Source organism: Neophocaena asiaeorientalis, unplaced genomic scaffold, assembly GCF_003031525.2.
Source record: "Neophocaena asiaeorientalis asiaeorientalis breed wild unplaced genomic scaffold, Neophocaena_asiaeorientalis_V1.1 scaffold418, whole genome shotgun sequence".
NCBI classification, from domain to species: Eukaryota; Metazoa; Chordata; class Mammalia; order Artiodactyla; family Phocoenidae; genus Neophocaena; species Neophocaena asiaeorientalis.
The window spans coordinates 5,795,184-5,801,036 of record NW_020175731.1 but is presented as its reverse complement, the minus strand read 5'-3'; positions in this window follow the sequence as shown (position 1 = coordinate 5,801,036).

Genomic DNA, 5,853 nt, shown 5'->3' with positions numbered 1-5,853 from the left:
TACCACTTAGTATTAGCCTTGGACCTGGGCAAGAGGGACCTCTATATTTTCAAGAGCCTCACTCTGGCCCTCCTCTAGCCATATCTCCCTCCACAAAGTAGGGAGGCCATGGAACCAAGGGGATGTGCATACTTAGAACTCTTATGAACCTCCCCCGCCTCTTGCAGACTGCAGCCAAGTACACTTTTAAAGACTTTGTGGGCCTTTTCCTTGAGTTCAAACCCCCAAGGAAGAACCAAGTGACCAGAATATATACCCCGAGGCCCAATGGGTGGCCTAGAGGCACCTGTTTGTCAGGGAGTTGGGGTGTGGAGGATGTGACTGAGCTTGTGCATGAGGCAGGGCATCTGCCTGTGTGTACCTGCGACCCCTCATGGTGCAGGAGGGAGCAGGGCAGAAAGCACAGGGAGACCTGGGCCTCGGTGGGCCACAATATTTTGCCAAGTATCTCTGAAGACTTTGATATTTCTGCATTCAAATCTAGCCTTCCAGGTCATTATGAGGGTATCCCCCCAAAAAACTGGAGGATATAACTATTTTATTAACCATTGGTTAGCTTGATTTATAACTTCTAAACATTTATGTACGTGAGCTATAAAAATGAGGGGGTCAGCCAGCCCCCAACTACCTCTGTTCCCTTTCCTGGTGCCCTCCTCACTCCCCTTTACCAAGATCTCTCTCACCTCTCCACTATCACCACTTCTTCTCCCCTGACTCCAGGCCTAACCCTCCGTCTCCTTCTTCCTTTGAATGGAATTCTAGAAATAAAAATTTGGCCTTCTTTTCCTAGGAGTAGGAGTAGAATAAGGAATAAGAAAACCAGACAGTCTCCTCACCAACTCTCCCTGTAATATTACTTGATTCTAAATTGAACTGTATCTTTATTTCCTTATTTTAGCTGGGTCACTAATTACCATCCTTGTACCAAAGATTTAGCTGATTGCTACGTGTAGGTATTTATGTAATCCTTTGTAATTAAATTTTGATAACTTAGAATGGATGAGAGAAATAAATGCACTAATGGAATGACCAATTCTCCTGATTCTAAGGGCTGTCATCACCCTCTTAAACTCACCTGATGATCTCTCTCTGTCCCCAGATGCACTGGCTGGAGTAGCCTCTGGCCTAGATAAATATTTATCTTCTATCTGGAGTTGATTACTAGGGACAAAACACCAGGGAGGTGACAGGGCAGTTAAACACTCCCAGGGGGCTCACTCAGAGTGTGGCTTGGGGGTACTGGCAGACTCACATCTTTAAAGGCAAAAACCTTGTACTCAAATGCATAATTGACCATAACTTCTTCTTCTCCCAAGGGATCGCTTTAGAGAGAATGTCTCTCTTTTTCATAGATAAGCACTTACACAGCTATCCACAGGCAAGAGATTTCATCCTTCCAGCCTTCTCCTCTCACCTTCATCCTAGTCTTGGAGACCAAGAAAATACATTAAAGATATTATACACTAATTTAAAAACATTGGCTTGGGCTTCCCTGGTGGTGCAGTGGTTGAGAGTCCGCCTGCCAATGCAGGGGATGCGGGTTCGGGATGCGGGTTCGTGCCCCGGTCCGGGAAGATCCCACATGCCACGGAGTGGCTGGGCCCGTGAGCCGTGGCCGCTGAGCCTGCGCGTCCGGAGCCTGTGCTCCACAACAGGAGGGGCCACAACAGTGAGAGGCCCGCGTACCGCAAAAAAAAAAAAAAAAAATTGGCTTAAAATTTTTTTAAGTTAATAAAAAAAAGAAGAAAGAAAGAAAAAATAACTAGGCGTTACCAGCAACACTGTGGCAAAGAAAGGAGCCACTATTCAGACTTTGTAATGCATCCCTCTTGGGCAATTGGGATGAGGAATAATTGGAAGGGAGCCACGTTTCAAAATAAACCAAAGCTGATTTGAAGTCATGTGGTCATTTGGAAGATTCCAAGCACTAGAGAGCCAAATGATGTATCCCCTGCAAGCTATGGGATAAAGTGCCATTGGACTGGTCACCCCAGCCTCATTCCTGAGTGTCCAAGGGGGCTCACTGGAAACTCAGTTCTCATTCCTGCCCTGGGCAGTACCACTGAGCTAGAGGCAGGCAGGGTAATAGTGGAGGTTGCCAAGAAGGGACAGAGCCTCTATATGTGGGGTTATTTTTATGTGCTTCTTCATAGCTCCTAGCTAAGGCTCAAGAAACATTATCTAGCAGTAGAAGCAGGAGTTCATCGGTGAGACAAGTTGTTTCCTGGGTCTTTCCATGACTGCCAGGTCTTCATAGTGGCCAGCATGGACTTTGACCCAAAGTCTGCCTTTAGTAACTCCACTCCCTGAAGAAGTTAAGCAACAGTGATGGACAGAGAGGGAGGGCGTGGCAAGAAAGGGCTCAGTGAAGGCCAAGACCAAGGTCAACGTCAAGTAGGAGGGAGGAAAGGAGGACAGACCAACACATTATTATTTGTACAGAGGGAAGGGCAGTCAACATAAGCGAGACAGAAATGAAGCCAGAAACAGCCTCACCAGACAAGAAACTAAAGAAAGAGGAAACGGCAATGAGAAAATCAACACTAGAAAGAAAAGAGCTCTTGCTTCTGTGCTTCGCGGGCATTATCTCCATCACAGGTTCTTCACCCTGTCTACCTCGACAGCCCTCCTCTCTGCAGAAGAAAGAACAACTTTGGACAGGATGTGAGAGCCCAGCGTGAAGTCACTGCCACCACCCCTCACGTGCTACTCATTAAAGTTTATCCACATGCTACCTTCTTCTCCATGATATATGAGTTTATTTAATAGAAAAGTAATTTTTTCCTTCCCAGATCTTCAAATGGATGTTGTTCCAAGCATATTGTCAGGGAGCTAAAGGTATCCCAGTCTGGGAAGCACAGCAGATTGTTAGAAAAGACTCATCAACTATGAACAACAAACACCCTCACTGAGGACCAACAAGTAGATCTCAATTCCAATATACATATATATAATATAAAAATAAAATAGAAAAATTTAATATCTATCTATATATCCCTTCTTTGCCCTGGAAAGGACAGGTTGAACCAAAATTAAGTGAGCCAGCCTGGTCTTTCTTATCCTTTAATTGTCCTCAGCCCTGTGTCTCCTCGTTCTGCCCCATCCCCCTTCCACCTGGGGCCTGCTCAGAGCTGTGCCTCCACCCAAGCCTCCTAAGACTGAATATGCTTCAGTCCCTCATCAGTCAAAGTGTGGTCGCTTCCCAGCGGCATCAGCATCACCTGGGAGCTCGTTAGGAATGAAAACGCTTCCCTCCGCTCTCTCTCCAGATCCGCTAACTCAGAACCTGAATTATCACAGAATCTCCAGGTGATTCCTGTGCTCGACCATGTTGGGAGCGCAGCTTCAGCCCTCTTTCTCGCAAGTTCCTCGCATGGCTATTTATTTGGAGCCAGTCTCTCTCAGGTGTCTCAGAGGAAAGACATTCTGATAAAAGCATCACTCCTAAGGTGGTGTTATTTTTTTTAGTATAAATGTATTTATTTATTTTTGGCTGCGTTGGGTCTTCGTTGCTGCACGCGGGCTTTCTCTAGCTGCCGTGAGCGGGGCTACTCTTCGTTGTGGTGCGTGGGCTTCTCATTGCGGTGGCGTCTCTTGTTGCGGAGCACGGGCTCTAGGCGCACGGGCTTCAGTAGTTGTGGCTCGCGGGCTGTAGAGCGCAGGCTCAGTAGTTGTGGCGCACGGGCTTAGTTGCTCTACGGCATGTGGGATCTTCCCGGACCAGGGCTCAAAGCCCTGTCCGCTGCATTGGCAGGCGGATTCTTAACCACTGTGCCACCAGGGAAGCCCTCCTAAGGTGTTTTTGATAATGACCTAACCTAACATGGAAGTCTGACCTCCTCTGCTTATCCTAAAAGCCCCAACTCCAAAATAGGAATAACTCATTGTGGGGCTTTATGCACCTCAGATTGCTGAAGAAGGAATTTTTGAGGAAGGAGATTCCCTCTAGTGCTCCTCAGATCATACCATGGAAAACATTTTAAAGCAGTAGGATGTGAACTCAGAAAAGGATAATAAATAAAAGACAGTTAAAGGATATAAATAGGGCAGAACGCTAAGAACCGTGTCTCTGAGGGAAATCAATTTCCAACCCTAAATCACTTTTGCAATTTCAGATAAAAAGCAGTTACAACATCTGAGGGATTCTGTTGTGAAATTTGCTTTTCTGACCTTGTTCCAGAAATTAAGCATTTCTAGAGAAGACAGCAAAGGTTTTTGTCAATCTGTTATTGAAAACTGTATTCTGCTCGTGTATTTTGTAAGGTTCCATGGTTCTATAAAATTTAGACTTTAGAGTCACACAGTACAAAACTATAAAAACAAAATAAACCAAAGCAAGTAGATGAGAAAAGGCAAGTATATACCACAGAACTATACTAGTCTTCCTAAATACTCCAGCCTGTGGGTCCAAAGCTCTAAACCCTTACACAGATAGCTTGACTCCCTGAATGATAAGATTCTGCTACGCTGCAAATCTAGCCAGGTGATTTCTTGATTGCAATCCATGCCTTTTTCCAAACCAATGAAATCCAGGGGCTTTTTGAAGCAGTTATTTTACACCTAAACTAATGTGGCTATATGAGACTGTAACATTTTGTGGGAAGTTGATCTAGATGTCGAAGACGCTGAGGAAGAAGATTTGAAATGTGAGTGCAAGTTACACAAAAAGAACCAGTAGTAAAACCAAGATAAGCAATCAGCTAAAAACTTGTGGATGCCTCTTGTACTGTGGATACGTAAGACATTGGGAAAGGCTGGGGGATGAGTACACGGGATCTCTCTGTACAATTTTTGCAACTTTCTGTGAATCTACTATTTCAAAACAAAGAGTTTTTAAAAGTACGGATGTCTGCTGGGTGCCAAGAACTCAAGAACACACTCAGTGCAGGGATGTGGTCCTGATACTCTGAGGCTGGACAAGAAGCAGATCAGTACATAAATAGGTGCCCCAAGACAGACTGGATGACAAGGTACAAAGTACTCTGTGTGGAAGCAGGAGAGGTCAACTGGAAGAATAGGAGAGGCCATCTCAGAGAAGGAGGAATTTAAGCTGAGCCTTGACTGATAAGCACTGTTTTAGGGATGATGAAGGATGGAAGGTACTCCCTAAGCCCAGGGAGCAAAGTTGGGGGAGGGGCATGAGGAAGCGCTTGGTATGTTTAGGAACAGCTAATGGACCCATGAAGGTGGAGCATCGGAGTTAGGGAGGGGAGTGAGGGAAGAGGCACTTGGGAGATAAGACTGGAAGAGTGGACCTTAGAATGCCAAGCTAGGGAGGTTGGACTTTACCAAAGTCCTCTGAACAAGGGAATGTATCGTTAGTTTTAGTAAATTTAGTAAGATGATATATAGAAAAAGGACTGCTTAATATTGACAAAAATACTCATCTAAGTCTGCTATTTAATATATGTAACTTATTAGGTGACATTTAGCCACAGGTAGGAGTGCAGGCTCTGGACTCTGACTACATTGGCTGGAATCTTGGCTGTATCTCTATTCTAGCAATCATGGTCAAGTTATTGAACCTCACTGTGTTCCAATTTCCTCATCTGCAAAATGGGGACTAACAATGGTACCAGCTTCCTAGGATTTTTGTGAGGATTAAGTGAAATAACTCCTGATGCTCAGAACAGTTCCTGGTATAGAATAGTAACGCCTAAATGTAAGCTGCCATGTTTGTTCAGGAAAAGGAAAAATTATATATATATCAACCAGTGTGTAATAAACCATGATAATCAAAGGAAGCCATGATGCAAGAGGTAAAATGATAGGAAATCTCTAATCTACTTTTCTCTGACATTAGACAGATACGCCTTGAATTAATTTGAAATTTCCAAAAATTCACCAAAAGCT